This window comes from Protopterus annectens, chromosome 1.part2 (genome assembly GCF_019279795.1).
Source record: "Protopterus annectens isolate FY-2018-M chromosome 1.part2, PAN1.0, whole genome shotgun sequence".
Lineage (NCBI taxonomy): Eukaryota > Metazoa > Chordata > Ceratodontiformes > Protopteridae > Protopterus > Protopterus annectens.
In genome coordinates this window covers 285,426,395-285,445,919 of record NC_056727.1, presented here as the reverse complement: position 1 = coordinate 285,445,919, position 19,525 = coordinate 285,426,395, and positions in this window count along the sequence as shown.

Below are 19,525 nucleotides of genomic sequence, written 5' to 3'. Positions count from 1 at the left end.
ATTAGTATGTAATCAATAATGTCCCATTGATATTAAGACCTTTAATCAGGTGCATAAAGAACTATCTTGACAAACTTCTGGCACTGAATGAATATCAAAGGGAAGTGTAAAAAATCTGTATTTCATCATAGACGGAATTAAAAGTAAATAACTTGGCACTTTCCCCATCAAGCTTAATTTACCAAAAATCCCTGATTAATACAAAACAGTGACAAATATTTTGCTGTTGAAAGTACTTCTTCAGATGTATGAAGCTGTGACTTTTTTGTATTTTAATAATATCTTAACAGACCCATGGAAGTACAAGTTTTGTTTGGATTCACAACAGTCAAACTGCTGATTACCATTCAGTAGGATTAATCTATTTCTTAGCCATACCCATAGGTTCATAGGTTCATACTAGGCTATCTGCCCTAGGGCATTTATAAGCCTAGCCAGAATGTGTTTGGCTTTCGCCACCCATTTTAAATTTATTTTGCTATGCCCTTTTTCGAGGTTAGTATACTGTGCCTCTGTCTAACAGTGACACAGAAGTGATACCCGGGGTAAACCTACGATCTCCCATCCACTCATCAAGATTCCTCTTGAAGAGAGTCAATGAGGGACTCTGCCTAACCTGGACTGAGATTTTATTCCAGAGTGAAGGGAGCCTCTGGGTTATGAATCTGTCCCTCCAGCATGTCCTATTTATTTCAGTGCTGAGGTTCAAGTCTCTCGAGCGCGTAGCTCCATGGGATTTGGATTTCCTGAGGTGCAGCATGTCCATTAATTCCGGGTTGGACATGGCTTTATACGTCAGGCACAGATCTCCTCTGAGCAGGCGGTATGCCACTGAGTAGAGCTGGAGTTTCTTTAACTGGGCAGCATATGGCATCTGTTTGTGCACTTTGATCCTCTTGGTGAGGTACTTTTGGGGTCTTTCCAGTTGCTGCAGGTGTCTGGTAAGGTACATCCCAAAAGGGGCATTGTACTCAATTATGGGCCTGATGAGGGATGAGTAAAGAGGCACAATGACGTCCCCTGATCTAGATGTGAATCCCTTCATGATTAGGTGGGCTATATAAAATGTTTTTCTAACCACTTTGGCCACGTGGTTGTCAAATGAGAGATTGCTATCAACTTGGGTCCCCAGGTCCCTAATTACTTCTTCTGTACTTAATGGATTACCACCTATGTGGTAATTTGTGGGCACTTTGTTCTTGCCAAAGGGGATGACTATACACTTTTTGGCATTTAGCTTGAGGCCATGGCTCTGGCACCAGTTGTCTGTTTCTATGAGGCCCTTTTGGAGGATGCTTGTGTCGGCTGGAGAGTCAATTATGGTGCCCAGTTTGCAGTCAGTCATCTGCGAACTTGGTCAGCCACAGTCCTTCCGTGTTGGCCTGTACCTCCGAGAAATATATACCGAACAAGAGAGGTCCCAGGACTGAGCCTTGTGGGACACCACTTGTAACTGGTTTGGAGTCTGACATGGCTCCAGCAATTCTAACCATATGGGTTCTGTACTTGAGCCAGTTTGCAATCCATCTAGTGACATAGGGGTTTATATTTAAGCTGGTGAGCTTATCTATAATGCCCGAGTGGGGTATTGTACCGAAGGCTTTGCAGGTCCAGGTAGGCTGTGTGGACCACCTTCCCCTCGTCAATGGCCTTGGTGACTTTTTCAAAGAAATCAACCAGGTTTAAGAGGCAGGATCTGCCCTTAACAAAGCCGAACTGGGTAGGATCCAGTGTTTGTAGGTCCCCAATATCTTTATTTATGAGGTCCATGATGATCCTTTCCATAGCTTTGCAGACCAAGCTAGTCAGGCTTATGGGGCGATAGTTTCCAGGATCCGTTGAGGCACCACCTTTATGGAGAGGGACCACTGTTGCTGTACGCCACTCTTTGGGCACATATCCTGTAGTAAGGCTGAGATTGAACAATAGTTTTATGTTTGGGTTTAGCTCTTCTTGGAGTTCATGTAGGATGCAGCCCGGGACACCGTCTGGTCCCATTGATGCTGTGTTTTTTGCTTTGGAGAGGGTGTCTCTTACCTGAGCATCTGAGATGTTAGGGGGGCAGCACTCTGCTGGGATGGATATTTGCCCTTTTGGTGGAGGGGGGGGGGGGAGAAGTTTGCGCTGAACCTGTCAGCTAGGATGTTAGCAATGTCTGTGGGTTCAGTGTATTTTTTGTCATTTTGGACTAATTCTGAGCATATCTGGGAATTACCACCCAGGTTCCTAACATAAATAAAGAAAGCCTTGTGATTATCCTTAGTGTCCTGTGCAATTTTTCTCTTGAAGCTGGCCTTAGACAATTTTATGTGTGCCCGTAGTTTTTTGCTAATACTGATCAGTGATGCCTTCCCTTTTTGGGATTTTGCTCTATCATTTAGTAGCTTCCTCCTTCTATTGTATAGTTTGTTTATGGCTGGGGTCCACCAGACAGGACGTCTGCCTTTGGAGGATTGGGTTTTGGTTTTATTTGGGATCGCATGATCCATGCATTCCTGAAGGTGTTCATAGAATGCGTTTATAAAGGATTCTGCGGTCTGGGCGATATTTTCCACAGGCCCGGGGGCTTTGAAGGATTCCACCTCAGTTTTGAGGAGTGTGAAATTTGCTTTAGAGAAGTTTTTCACTGTGGTTTTCTGGGCAGGGGGTGGGGTCGGGATGTGAATATCCAGTGAGATTAGTTTATGGTCTGATCTTACCAGTGAGGGATACACTTCTGGTCTGGAGCATAGAGTCCCCATGTTGGTGATGATCAGGTCCAGTATGTTTTCCCCTCTTGTGGGAGTGGTAACAAGTTGTTCCATAGCATTTGAGTTTATAAATTCTAGGAACCTTTGGGCTAGGGTGTTGGAGCTAGAGTAATGCTCCCAGTCTATGTTTGGGTAGTTGAAGTCGCCCAATATAATGGTGTTTGGAGAGACCATCATATTTTCCAGTGTTCTCAGGATGGCCGAGTGGGGTTCCTGGGTTTGGGAGGGTGGTCTGTAGCAGGCTATAAACTGGATGTCAGTTTTACCCACTGTTAGTTGCACATGGATAGTCTCTGATGCTTCGTGCTTTGCCACCAACCTGGAGGTGTGGGTATCTTTGATGAATATCGATACTCCCTCCTTTGTGGTTCGGTCCAAGTTTTGGGGCCAAAAAGCATGGTATGAGGTATAACCTGGTAGTGCTGGGGTGCTCTCGGGAGCCCTGAACCAGGTTTCTGTTACTGCACAGATATCGATGTTCTCCATGCTAAGGAGAGTTTCGAGTGCGTGCATCTTGAGGTTTAGACTTCTGACGTTGAGTAGCATTACTCTTAGTTTCTTATCCCTTGTGATGCCTATGGAGGTGGGTTTGTCTTTTGAACCTTGCCTAAAAAAGGCACTATGGGGGTAGCAAGAGCCTTTGCCAATATCCGAAAGCCCAGGGGTGACAGGTGCAAGCCTTCCCTAGCGAAGCATCGTGGCTTGTCGAGCATATCATCCCAAGCTGACAGGCATTGGATCCCCTTTGAATGACACCAGTACTTAAGCCAATTGTTGAAATTGATCATCTTGTCTTCGTATTGTGGCATTGGATCCCCTTTGAATGACACCAGTACTTAAGCCAGTTGTTGAAATTGATCATCTTGTCTTCGTATTGTGGCATCATTCTTGGTGAGGGTAAGATGCTACTCAAGGTCAGGGTCATACCGGCCTGGGCTACATGCTCAGAGAGCTTCTTTATGTCTCTTTTCATGTAGTCCAGGGAGGTACGTCTCAGGTCATTCACACCAGCATGGACAATGACTGAGTCATATTTGTACTTGCCTTAGAGTGACCTGAGTGCTTATGTTATGTGGTGGATCCTAGTGCCCGACAGGCTGCTCACCGTGACCCTCTCCTTGTTCAGCCTGGTGAGCGGGACGTCAGTGTGCCTGACGATAGAGTCACCTATTACAAGTGTATCAGGTGTGTTGTTTAGTCTTAAGGGCTGTGACTGTTCGGCACACTGGCTTTGTGAGATATGTGTTGCACGTGTTTTGTTTTGGGGTAGCGGCTGCTTGGGTGTCTGCTTTGGAGGTCTCTGCTGCTTTGGCAGATCTTTATTTAGAGCCTCCGAGTATGTTTTTGTGTGATTATGTGTTTGGTTTGCTGTCGTGGTAGGTCTATGTGAGACTGGAATTGTAGTGAGTATGGTTTCCTTCTCCTCCTGACTGGTTATGCCAGTACTGAGTTGAGAGAGCTTAGCCTCCAGTTTGGCTATATGGTTGCATCTCTCACGTGTTCCATTCTGTTCAACTCCTTGCTTGTATTATTTTTTAAAGCTAGTGGACATTTCTCTAAATTATGCAGTTCTGATAACATTGCAAGATTAATATGAATATGATGAACTTCCAGCTAACAGTCAAAGACAGTAAATGAATATTAAAACCCTTAGCAAATCATCACTGTGCACATTTTGAACAAATTTATGATGCAAATGTGCATTTTTACTGTACATTCTCTTTGCCATACCAGACATTTGGAAGGTCAGATGACTATTTATATTAGAAGCTTCCATGCCTATTATATGAAACAGTATCTTATATTTTTTTGTTTGTTTGTTTTTGGATTAAACAGTTTTTACTAAGAGGATTTAAACATTGACTTGAAGTGAGTATTTTATAAATGAGTGGTTTCAGTTTACTCTTCTTCAGGTTCAGTGCCTTGAATGTTGGAACATATATTACATTACATTATATTCTGCACTAATGTGTAATCTGAAAAGCACAATTTGATAAATCATTTGCTATCCCAATTTTTGACTGTTCTTCTGGAGATAGACTTTTTGTTCAATTTTCTTATACACTATTAGCCCTCTGTATATTTTAATATATATATATATATATATATATATATATATATATATATATATATATATATATATATATATATGGTACAACAAACAATTTGTTTTCATTACTGCTCTCAACTGTATTCATTCTTTTTTTTCATCATGTGGTTGATTAATTTTCTGAAATTTTTTATCATGCTCAAAGGTATACATCTCATGGAGTTATGAAATTACATTTTTTTTTTTATTTTTCTTACACTTCCTGTGCCTCACAACTTATTTTTGCCTCTTCTTTTACTTGTTTTCAATTTTCTTTGCCTTAAAAATAATGTTACACAATCATCATCAATCACTCATTTTGCAAATAACAATTACTTTATGTAATGTCAAAACTTATTCTCTTGGTAGCCTGCCTCTCATCTGATCATCTCTGATACCATACACACTTCTGTCTCATGCTCGTATAACATGCAATTCGCACAATTTGCAGTCATTGGCTTTATTCTTTAATTCAGTAAAGTAAGCATTAACATGCTCAGTGGAACATTGTGCCCTCATTAAAAAAGGTGGGCATTTGGCAGATTTATTGTCAAGTCAAATAACTCTGGAACATCTGTCACTTCACAGCAGTACACCATGTTTCTCTCTCTCTATCTCTCTCTCTCTTTCTCTCTCAAAACCTGAATTAAAACTTTAGACAATGTATACATATTGTCAAATCAACAGATCTGAAAGTATTGTTTGACTTTGAGGAATGGAAGTGATTTCCATCTATCATCTGCAAGACCATGACATCAGTAGTCACATAACTTCACATAGTTACTGCTATGGTTCTTTACTTCTGCCTTTTACAGGTTATCTTCAGATTCTGCACTTGTCACTTATGATGCTGTGTCCATTACTGCACATTTCCTATAGACCTCAAACACACAAAATGTACTGATCTAAAATCTGCATATATATGGCAGCTGTACAGGACAACAATCCATATGCTCTGTTTATATCAGGTTTTAGAACAGTGTGATAGCTAGAAAATATTATTTTATATTAATCATAATTCATTTATACATTTCCAAATTTTACATTAAAGTACCCCAAAACCACGAGACATACCTTTCCAAATAACATGGCATTATGCACCATGATTGCAAAGATTTTCAGAATTACTAACATGCATTTGTTTTGTCTTTATAATGTGGTTTGAAAAAATGAGGACTTGACTTGTTTCCATTATTGCACAATGAATTTTACAAACATTCCCATACATAAGACACGGTGACTCTCCCTTTGCCTTACGTTTTCATAATTCATATACTACTTGTAAAGTGAACATCCAATTTATTTTGCAATTTCATTAAATATTACTCGGAGTCCTGAAAACCTTCTGCGATATTATACTTACTGGACTACCTACTAGGGTGAGGAATACATTTCTTGTAACACAGGCTTTATAGTATATTGATATCCAGTTTGTTATGAATTGTATTATAAGCCACTTCTGTCAAACCAATATGTCTTATGCATACTGCTGCAGTCATAATGTTACCTGCAGGAGGTGCTATAACACAGGAATAAAAAATCACACAACTAGCCACAGTGCAGTGTTACTAGTCTGGTCATTATATTATTTGTAAGAGATACTTCTGCAAGGGACTAAAATTCATTGCAGTGTAGTGTTGCTTTCACCATGAGTATTTATTTTTCTGGAAAAATTATAGCATCTCATACCTATCCATCAATGATTCCTTCCCTGGTGTGGTACTTATGAAATTATTTACATTTAGGAAAACAGCACTATACTCAAGTGAACATGGATGCAATTTGGAGGCACCTTTGAAAGAAGTGATGACACTTTTAAAGAACACTCACTTTTAATTGCAGTCCAGGAAATTTGCCCGGACACCAAAACTGAGTTGGCCAAGTGTGCATTTGGGTACAGACTAATGGCACTGTATAGTACACATGCAACACTGACTGTTTTGTGAAGAATTCAATAACAATTTACATAATTTTACTTCCAATGATAACTTTTACATTGATTTTTGAATGAAAACTGATTTTTCAAATCAACCCTTTGAACTTGGCACTAAAACAATAACATTTAAACATTGCTATTGTCATTGTATGTATTTATTTCAGACATGTATAATTGTAATTTTATTTTATCACTGTTGATGTGTCAACCAGATCCCATGTACAAAAACTGAAAAAGGGGGGTATGGATGGATGAATTGATAATAGCAATTTATTTATTTTCCTAATTTCTCTCTATGAAGGTGGAATGTTGACCTGCTGTCACCAGCAAACTATCTGGGTTGTTTTATGTATACATACATGCACTGATTGGCTTTTCTCTTCTTCCACACCATTGCCAGTCACCCCACCCACAGTTAGTTTTATAGTATTTCTAATACCACCACTACTCCACGGCATCAATACTTGTCATCTATCCATGTCACAGTCCCATAACATAGCCATTCTGTCTCATATGCACTTATTCACCCACTGTCTCCCTCTTAAAACTGTACCCACTCCTCTGATAATCATGAACAAGACTCATTTGCTACTACTGTGGTCCAGAGCGCCACTGGAAATCAATAGTTAGTCCCTCCTTCATTTCAACAATTACCATCAGTTTCTACAAAAAAATTAAACATATGGTTTTCCTGGTGTTACCGATCATATCCTTATAGAGTAAATCATAATTTATGGTCTCTATCACCACTAAACACTAACTCTAAAAATACTTATATAAGACTCTCTCAACTTTTACTAACACCCTCATAATATACAAATTTCAGTAATATAATACTTGCATTCCCTAAACCTTCTTCGTAATGTCTTCCCACATCCGTCAGCAGTTATTTTCTTCCTTTTTATTCGTTTGTAACTGTTTACTTTCCTCCTTATAACAAAGCCAGTATCAGTTCATATTATTGCTTATTTATATAACTGTCATTATCAGGTTTTGTTTATTCTTATATTAAAGCCATATTGATTTACACAATTACATGCAACTCACACACCTGTCATTGTCAGATTTTTACTTAAATCCCTTTACATCCGTATATAATTTCTTAACCTCCCCAGCACTAAAAAACTATAGATACCACCCCACAAAAACCCTCTGCTGTAGCAATAACTTGTTTTGACATATACCAGTTACCTTGCCAAAGGTCCACATACCGTGCTAAGTTTACTCTTTTTTATTTCATTATCTTACCTACACATTTTCCCATTCATCACCTTTCTTCACTCAGCTGCCATATCATCTCAAAGTACCTTTCTACCCCTATTTTATTTTTCAGTATCTCCTGATATTATAACTCCTCAAATAAAACATCACACTGTATTCCTTCCCACTTTACACCATACACTGCACACATATCCAGCATTTGCTATCTTCAATACAAAAACTCCATAAATACCTCAATAATGCTCATTATTTCTATTTAAAATAACCTCTGTCCTCTTTCTCAACCCACTAAAAAAATAGAACTCAACCCTTTCCCAAATCACAGCTTTTTTTATCAGTCTTATCACAAACCTACTTACAGCCAACACAATAAGCATTTGCATTTTTGGTTGTTAAAAACTGGAATCATCAAAAATAATCCGGAGCAACATGATACTTTATCTATCAACAATTTCCCCACTTGTTAGACATAACTGAATCTTGGATAAAGAAAGTTTCCTCTAATTTTAGTCATTACATTTCGGGATGTAATTAGATTTTTAATCCTCATGCAAGAAATAGAATTGGAGATGAGACCCTACTGCTTTACAAATGCAACTATGAATGCTACCCTAGACAAGATTATAGCAAATAGTCTTCTCTATAAAGTCTATAAGCCCTTCATTAGACATAGCTTATCCACCTAGCCTTTCCTTACAAATTCAAACATCACCTCAACATTTGATTAACTATATCCAAACCACCTAAAACATTGCAATATTAGACAATTTCTTTGTAAACTTAGTAGGAACAGCCAAACTTAAAATCAATCATTTCTTAGCAGGAAACAACCTTACACAAATCACACAAAATTCTGACAGACCCAACTTAAAGTTGAAGAGCCGCTGCTTACTGGACCTAATAATTTTTAAAACCCCAACACTTTGTCTCATATACTGCCATCCTTCTACTATACTCTTAGCAATCACTGTCCAATCACTTTTATTGACAGCATTTCCAATACAAACTCTGTCTCAAAATGCATTATCTTTCAAGCAAAGTCATCCAAAACTTTATGCGAAGCTTGGTGATTGAAGTAAATACCATTGGTTAGTCACTAATATTCAGATGGAATGATTCTGATGCAGTTGCTAACTTACCTTCCAGTTCTATCTTAAAACTGCGAAATAAATATTTTCTAGTAGTTTCTAGTTTCTACAAAACTAGGTTTAGTCATTAGACTACTAAGGAGCTTAATGTCCTAGTCAAGATGAGAGATTGAGCTGGGCAATAATGGACACAATCCCTATCTAGACAGGGTTCACTTATTTTAGAAATCTAGCAAATAAAGCCACTAGATTTAGAAAAGCTCAACATCAACAATCTCAACATGAAGCTAAGCAAAACAATCCAAAACAAATCTAGAAATTGGTAAACCAGGTAATAGGCCCGAAATCATACAACAACCATGAAAACATTACATTGTTTTTTCACATCCTTAGATTCTCTACTCTCACATGATTTCTTAAAGGAATATTTACAATTTCTGCAAACAAATATTCCAACCTCTGCTACTGCATGGAATCCATTGAAATCCCTGCTTACTTTTTTATCAGTTCCACAAACACTAAAGAAGTGGAAATTATTTTAGATGAAATCCCAATAGACAGCCCACCCAGGTCTGATTGTCTCTATCAGTGGTTCATCAAAATGACATGTGATGACATAACTGCACCCATATGACACATATCTAGCCTCTACTAATATTATACCACTCATCCAGAAATAAGCAATAGACAATCCTCTTCCAAACATTTCCAAACATAGCTCCATCAGTGATATTAGACCCATCTCTTTTGTGTTGATCTTTGTAAAATGTTAATAAATCCTACATATAGTCAATTAGTCACCTGCATAAGCAATATATCCTACTTTCCTCACTGTATCATGGATTTCAGGCAAGCAGAACTTTCATGACTTCTAGCTATACCTTAACCAATGACATTCTTTAAATATGGATAAAGGCAGCTTGACTAGCTCAGTTTTGGACCTTACTAAAGCTTCAGCTTGTTTGATCCCCATATGCTGTCAAATGCCTGCTCAGCGATAGTTATAAGCTCTGATACTGTACAATGGTTCACTAGTTACTTATCAAAAAGAGCATTTTTGCTTAAAATAGGTTCAGATTTTTTTTAATAGCTCACAACTGAATAAAGGAGTCCCTCAAGACTCCATTTTATCTCCAGTCCATTTTTGAATATTCATCCCAAATGCTTTCCTATGACCTTATTCAACTTTCTGTAATATTGTATTGTGATGATATAGTCATCTATAAAGCTAGTCAACCCCCAATTATGCTTAGGAGACAAATGACAAACCAGTCTCACTCTCTTCTCTAAACGGCTTCAAAGTATGTAGCTTTTTTTGCACCTCAGAAATACTGCCTTTAGTCCCTCAAAATTGGCAGAATTTTTACAGTGATAAGCACCACTAATAACAACCACTCACTTCTGATACCATAATCTCTAATTAGGCCATCATCTGAACTTCCAATCCCATATTAACTAAACCAAGACAAAAAATTAACCAAATTTTCTTCTAAGCAAGAAAAATGTCCCTCCCACTGTCTTCCTTGAATGCAAAATTGCAATAGGGAAAGGAGTACTTCCAGCCCAAATAGAATATGCTCTCTCTCTATTTCTCTCTCTCTATCTCTCTCTCTCTTGCCCCGACTTCTTCCTTTCTTCCTATATAATTCCTTATTTTCTGACTTCTTGGTCTCCATCTCCCTCACCTCTTTCATCAGATGTAATGTTCCCTTCTAATTCCTTTGCATCCCATCCAGTCTTCCACTCTCATTGGTGTACTTTCTAATATATTTTCATTGCAGAATTTGAAGTTAGTGTAGTATATATAATAATTATGTTTTGCAGTTTTGTTATGTGGTTTCTGTGTATCTTCTCATGTAAATTAGGATGTTTGTTTGTTTGCCTTATTTTCACTAATCTTTAAATTTATTTTGTCTAACTGATTTGAATTATTCTGCTTTTGGTTTTCTTTCTGTTTGTAAACATGGATTTGCCTGAATTGGTCTGAATGCATAAGTGTGGTACCCCAGATACAATTTTAAACAAATAAAATAAGCAAATGCAGCCCACTGGAAGACATATGTACATACAAATTACAGGGTGTGCCAACTATAGACCACTAGCAGCATTACCCATGGCATTGTTCTCCTGAGTTATGCAAACATATTAGTTAACAGCAAATAAATCAAGAGTATCTGGCATTGGACCGCAGCTACTGTTTGACCAATGCATGACTCTCATCTTGCTAACTATGGAATAGCATAATTAGGTAAAATGGACTTACATTGTTGCACTAAGCGATGCAGAATAGCATGGTAGAATGTTAATAATCATTCTGCAATGCCATCTAAACTCTACTGATTAAATATTACAAACAGGAAAATACGGTATTATGGTCAGCAGTACATTATAATAGTATGGTGTAAAGCAAATTGTTGTGGCTACAGCTTTGGTGCAGCCTGGTTGCTTCAGAGGGTAATAATTTTCCATCTTTTATTAAATTCATGTCCAGAAGCATGAGGTTGGGTGTGGCTGGGGGGCTAAACCATACTATCTGGCCATCCTGCTTTTGCCAGGTCTACACATATGTACGCAGCATGTGCATGGCGTATGTGTGCCATACTGACCTACAATGATAATTATACTTAAATAAGCTGCAATGTTAGCTTACTTGTGAAGTTTTCTAGCATGCCATGTCAAGACATGCCTGCCAAAGTGTTAAGGAAAAGTGCTGAAAGCGTTTTCCCATAGACAAAAAAGTCACTAAACAGCATGGGATGTAGCAGTCCTAGAAAGGACCGCATTATAGATTATTCATTTTTTGAGCATCACATAAGTAGATGCTACCCAAATGGGAGCAGTGACATATTTGTATGTCTTGGGAATGGAGGTACAATAAAAGACTTGTCCAATAGATTAGCACTACCATTTTGGAGATAGGAAGTAGGTGATCTTGACACTAGGCAAGGATGTGTGGATAAACATGTTTAATGGAATGGTTATATGGAGGGGGGAATGGCAGATGAAAGGAATTTTATACAGGAACATTCATTGTATTAAAGAAGATAAAATGTGGAAAGGGAATGGTACTAAATACAAATACTGGAATAATTCTGCAGCCTTCCATTGGAAAAAGAGACATGATTTTAGACATGGACATTGCTATCTGGTTTAAAAGGGTTTACAGTGTTAAGTACAGATAATTAGACAGAGACAACCTCAACCAAATATGATCTTCTAAGTTTACATCGAATGGGATATATGAAGGGCATCCCTATACATAAACATAAACAAATTTTAGTTTACAAAAAGTGGGAGGAGGTGTAACACTTGGTGCAAGTATGCAATTTATATTTTTTATTGAGAATAAAAGGAGAGGATTTTTCTGGAAAAGATCATATTATGCTGCGCACAGCAGGAAGGAGGGACATGGAGACTGAGAGCCTGTTGTAGTTACCATGGGAAGCAGTGGCAAGATAGTAGATGACACTTACTTCTCCTGTGGGAGAACTTGACAACAGTGTCAGTGGCAAAATGGGTAGGACACTCGCCTTTAATGAAGAAGGCTGTGGGTTCTATTTCCATACCAGGTGGATCAATTACTGACACTGCAGTATAACATAAGGGGGGTGCTGCACTCATGAGTGTGCTATCCTTCGAATGCTATATTAAATCGAGGCCACATCTTCTTGAGTTGGTGGTAGCTCAGGTGGATGTAAAAGATCCCACAGCACTAATATAAAAGAGTAGGGCCCTTTATTTATATACAAAAATAATTCTTATTTTCAAATTATTCACATATTTACAAATATTTACAAATGTACAAATACATAAATATGCAAATCACTTTACACATATTCATAATTTCTTTACATACTAAATTTTCATTCCTATTAGACCTTAACCTTTTTTACATAACCATAGTCTGGTTTTGCTTAATATTGTTGTTACCATTAAAATACATTTAATTTATTCTTTTATTCCATATAACCCATATAACATAAAATAACTTTGTATTTATTCTTTTAACACATTCTTTACTTCTGTCATTATCCATATTTAATCTTATTTTATCAATTTCTTTTATATTTTCCTAAAAAAAATTCTTTACATAGTTTTCCTCATAACTTTTTTATTCTTTTACTTTTCAAAACATATTCTTGACAATGCGAACGTATTATATCACTTTTCTTTTTGTATGGCATATTTCCTTTTACTGGCAATTTACCAGTTTCCATTATCCAGTCTATTACCAGTCTTCACAAAAATATCTTGATATTCTAGTTTCTGATTACAGCATTTGCTTCTTATTTTTATAGATTTAATTTCTTTTCATCTGTTAGATTTGGTTTTATTTAGTAATATTTTATCATTACATTCTTATAACATACTTTTTATCTTTTTTTGTAGTATCAGTTTTTATTTTCCACAGAAATATTTATCTTGATAACTTTTTATTTTTTATACACTCTTTTTCTCTTTTACTCTTTTTTACCATACCCCCACATTTATTGTACTTATATTTATACAATTTTACTACTAATCACTCGTCTTTTTCATTTATCCACTTCAACACTTTGAGCAAATTTAATGAAGCAGCATATACAACTATGTGAACTAACCCTAAACCCCCTTCTTGCTTATTTACATGCAAAACCACTCTTTTTTTAGGTTTAATCTAGAACCACATATAAATGAAAAAATATATCTGCAGTAATTCATTTTCAAATTCTGTTGTCAATGAAAAAACACTTGCTAAGTATGCAATTTTTTCCCATCAGTACTGCATTTATGAAATTAGCTTCTTTTTCTCAGTGACAATTTATATGTTCTCCAGAAAAGACAGTTTTGTTTTATTTCTTCTATTGTTTTTTTTTTCTGATTGAATTTTACTTACATCTTTATTCCCAAATGTTATACGTAACACAGAAATGTCACTCATTGTAAAATATATATTCCCAATATTTACTACATAACCTAAACTTTTACATTTCTGTTTATTTAAAGACATCCATATCACCTCTTGACACTCATTTGTGCAAATTATTTATTTTTTATCCAAATCTTGTTTTTCACAGTTATTATAATGTCATCTGCATATGTTAACAAAACTGGAATGTTTAACTCTTCAGCTGTTATATACTCTGCGTTCCGCATTTTGTAATTTATTTCACATAGTATCACATTCATAACCAATGCAAAGAGTATACAACTCATTAGACATCCCTGTCTTGCATCACTCTTCAAATGCACATCTTGGCTTAACCAACCATTTACAAGTATTTTTATTTTATTATTACTACATGCTGACATATATAATTTCCTAACTTTATATTATATTCTTTCATTATTAACCATAAGATTTCATGTTCAGTTGTGTCTGTGTCAAATGACTTATTAAGGTCTCCTATAATGATTTTCACTTTTTCTATTCATTATATCATCCACAACTTCACTATCATTAATAATTCTTGACAACCATTCCTCTTTATGCTATATATATATATATATATATATATATACTATCTTCCAAAATGTTTCCATTTTAGTTTCAAATCTCCTTTGCATTATTTTCATAAAGATCTTATAATCATTATTATTCAGTACTATGGGTCTTCATTTTTTAATTGTCTTCTATCTTCCTTCATTTGTATGAATTTAAGTATTCCACTACATAATTCTTTATATAAAAAAAGCTTCATTTAACCATTCACTCAAAATTATATATATATATATATATATATATATAAAGAAATCTTCTTTTCTAACTCTTTATTCTCTTCTTCTGTTAACTTTTTACTTTCCAAGTTTTATTCACTACCTTCTTTTTTATTTAAACACTTATTGTACATATTGTACTATACTATTCATAGGTTGGTACTAGACTATCAGCCCTAGGGCCTATACAAGCCTAGCCATAGCAGTTCCATGGCCATTTCTTCCCACACTATTTACTTCCCTGGACCCCTGTCTAGCAGGGCGACTGATGTGATCCCCGGGGTGAATTTCCTTTCTCCCATTCAATCGTCAAGGTTCTTTTTGAAGAGGGCCAAAGAGGCACTCTGCTTGACATTTATGGGCAGTCTATTCCAGAGTCTGGGGAGTCTCTGGGTCAAGAATCTATCCCTCCAGCATGTTTTGTTTATTGTGATGACAAGGTTTAGATCTCTGGAGTGTGTGGCTCTGAGGGATTGGGATTTCTTTAAGTGTAAGCAAAAACAAAACCTCCATAAGTAGGACCAGGTGCACAGCTAGAAATGATACGAGTGAACAAAAAACGCCAGCACCAAACACAGTGAAAAAGCACAAAAAACAATGAGGTTAATACATTAATTTAATTTAATTCCATAAAGTAGTGTATATCCCAAACCAGTTTCAGCCAGCAGGCTTTCTTCAGTGGGAACAAAGGTAATTACTGATATAAAGTGACACACATACATAAATAGAGAGAACCATCCAATAGGATTCTTCCCAAAATCCAAATTGCTTCCTGTATAAAAATAAAAAGAAAGTAAAAAAGTTTATAAAATAAAATTACATTTATGATGACAATACATGTGATAATAGTAGTAAACATAATTATTAAGAAAAATAAAAATTCATAAATTTACAAATGGTCATTCAAACCAGGTGGAAACAAAGTACCCAGTTTGATGATCCAATACTTCTCTTTCTTTGTAAGGATTGAGTGTCAACCCTGTTTGTTGGATCTATCACCAAGGATCCTATCAATAATAGTGAACTGGAATTTGGCTGAGTTGTGGTGTAAACAGTGTCTGTATAAAGCATTAGTCTCTCTCTTGGTTCGTATGTCACTATGATGCTCAGACATATGCAGACTAAGTGGTCGTGATGTTTGTCCAACATAGAATGAGCCACATGTGCATGTTGCGAGATACACAACCCAATCACTATTGCAATTACCAAAGAATTTCATGTCATATACCTGGTCAGTGTTCTTGCTAGTGAACTGTTTAGACGTGAAAATAAATGGACAAGATGAACAATGACCACAGTTATGAGTGTCCCATAATCTATCACCTGTCATAGTTAGTTGATGATGTATAGCTCCTGCCGAGCTAACTCTTTTGAAGTGAGAAAAGAAGACTCCTAGTGCATATATCACCAATCAAAGGTGTTAACTCATCATTAGCAATAAGAATGTTCCAATGTTTGGAAATAACATTTCTAACTAAATTGATGTTCCATCCAAATGTAGTAATGAAACGGATAGAGTCATCCTGTTCAGTATGGGTTTTATCACGATATGTGAGAAGTGAGGTTCTAGTTGAGTTAGAGGCAACCTGTCGGGCACCCTGGATGTCAAGCTCAATATATCCCCTAGCTCTGAACCTATTAACCAGATCTTGCTGGGATTCTTCATATTCATTATCAGAGGAACAAATTCTATGAATCCTGAGGAACTGAGATTTGGGTATATTCCGAATGATGTGGTTGATATGCATGCTAGTAGCATGTAACAGATTGTTATATTGGGGATATCTGTGAAATGTTTTAGTTTGTAGAGTATCATCTCGATTCCGAGTGATGGTAACATCCAGAAAATTAATCTCAGACCGGTTGCTGATTGAAGTAAATTCAATGCCCCATTTGTTATGATTTAAATATGACACAAATTCTGCAAGATACTCCTCATCCAAATGCCAAACCAACCAACAGTCGTCCAGTTATCTATGCCAAATATCCAGTTCCTCAAGATATAAATTATGAGTGGAATCATAAATAAGATGCTCCTCAATGTATCCCATGAAAAGATCTGCATATATGGGAGCAAAGGAAGCTCCCATAGCAGTACCTTTGAGTTGCCAATAACATTCACCCTGAAAATGGAATACATTTTTGTTCAGAACATGTTCTGCCATACAGATCAAAAGTGTATTGAAGCCCACAGGATATAGTTGTGCTTTCTCTAGAAAAATTGATGGCTTCCAATCCGGCCCAGTGTGGTATATTGGTATATAAGGCTTTAACATCCAGAGTGCATAATAACCATTCAGGTTCTAGTTGACTATCAGAAATGATTTGTAAATATTGTGTAGTGTCCTGTATTCTGGCATGAATAAAGCCAAGAAGTGGTTTAAGATATAATGTTAAGAACTCAGATAGTGGTTCGGTCAAGGAACCCATACCTGAAACAATCGGTCTTCCAGGGGGTTTACTGAGGGATTTATGTATCTTAGGAAAAAGATATAACATTTGTTTCTGAGGATCATTTACCATGAGATGTGCCTTCACCGTATCAGAAATAATACCCTCAGAGACCACAGATCCAAAAAATCATCAATTTCTTGCTTGAAGTTTGGTGTGGGGTCAATAGGCATTTTCATGTAATGGGAAGGGTTGGACAATTGTCCAGTTCCCTAATAATAATCTGTATCCATGATAACTATGGCCCCGCCCTTATCCACCTGAGTAATAACAATGTTTTTATTATCTCTTAGTTATTGTAATGCCTGTTGTTCAGTAATAGATAGATTGTGTTTGAGAGGGACAAACTGATCAAGCTTGAAATGTATGTCCTTAAGTACTGCCTGTTGAAAAACAGCTACATTTTGGTTCATGGATGGAACAAAATTCAACTTATGAAATGTAAATTCATTAGATCTTTGAGAATGTGGTCTAGACCCAAAGAAAAGTTTAAGGTTAATCCTCCGACAAAAATCATTGATGTCATTCACTATATCTGATTCATCCACAAAAAACAAAGGAACAAAGTTCAAACCTTTATTCAAAAGTTTCTTTTGATCATCTGTTAAAACAGTGCTGGAAATATTCAAAATGTTGTAATATATTGTCTCATAAGTGTTTGTAAAAGGCACTCGATTGTATCTATCTTTGTACCCTCTATGTTTCCTCCCGCCCCTCTTCCTAATGTGTTTAAAGGGTGGGACTGGTTTTTGGATTTTTTAGAAACTGGGGATTCCATAGTGTTGACCCCTTCAGTGTCTGTAGTAGAGGAATAATCTGCTGATGTAGTGCTATATGTATGAGACCCCTTCAATATTGATCTCGATCTCTTTTTGCTCCTGCCCAAGGTCTGGATGGTATCCATAAATCTGACATTATTAGTAGTGTTAAAAGGTTGCACCCTTTGGTAATTGGTTAAATCCCTGAGCGTGTGGCTCTGAGGGATTGGGATTTCTTTAAGTGTAGCATGTCCAACAGCTCTGGATTTGACATGGCCTTGTAAGTTAAGCAGAGATCACCTCTGAGTAGATGATAAGCGACAGAATATAGCTGGAGTTTTTTAAGGCAGTTTGTGTAGGGCATCTGTGTAGGCCTGTGATTCTTTTTGTGAGATATTTCTGCGGCCTTTCCAGTTGTTGCAGATGTCTTGAGAGGTACATACCAAATGAGGCATTTTATTCTATAATGGGTTTAATGAGGGATGAGTACAGTGGGACAATGGCCTCCTTTTTCCTGGATGAAAAGCCCTTAGTGATGAGGTGTGCCACATAGAAGGATTTCCTGACTGTTGTGGCGATGTGGTTATCGAAGGTGAGACCCCTTTTCAATGGTGTCCCTAAGTCTCTTATCACACTTTCAGTGTTTAGTGTACTGCTACCTATGTGGTAATTCATGGGTACATGTTTTCTCCCAAAGGGGATAACTATACATTTCTTGGCATTGAGACTGAGCCCATGGCTGTGGCACCAAGCATCTGTTTCTGTGAGGCCCTTTATTAGAATAGCCACATCATTTGGGGATTCAATAATGGCTCCCAGTTTGCAGTCATCTGCGAACTTTGTTAGCCAGAGTCCCTTAGAGAAGTAGATGCCAAATAAGAGCTGTCCCAGGAGTGAACCCTGAGGTACTCCAATTGCCACTTGTCTGAAGCTGGATTTGGAGTCAGCTACTTTTACAGTGTGGGTTCTGTCAGTAAGTCACTTGGCAACCCATCGAGTAATGTAGGGATTAATGCCCAGCTTAGTAAGTCTATCTATGATTCCAGAGTGGGGAATGGTGTCAAAGGCCTTGGCGAGGTCCAGATAGGCTGTGTGGACTGCCTTACTCTCATTCACGGCTCTGGAGACTGATTCAAAGAAGTCAATCAGGTTCAGGAAACAAGATCAGCCCTTCATGAACCCAAACTGGGTGGGGTCTAGTGTTTGAGGGTTGCCAATGTCTTTGTTTATAAGTTGCATGATTATATGTTCCATGGCCTTGCAGATCAGGCTCATCAGACTGATGGGCAGTAGTTCCCACGATCCAAGGTGGATCCCCCCTTGTGGAGTGGGATAACTGCAGCTGTGCATCACTCACTGGGCACAAAGCCTGAGGTGAGGCTATGATTAAACATGACACTTAGGTGAGGTGCCAGTTCATTTTGTAGTTAGCCATGATAGTTTAAACACATACTTTCTTGCTCCCTTTACTGAGAAAGTACAGGGATAGGTTGCTCAAATGTTGAGACTGGAGGGAGTTTGGACAGGGTCCTTGT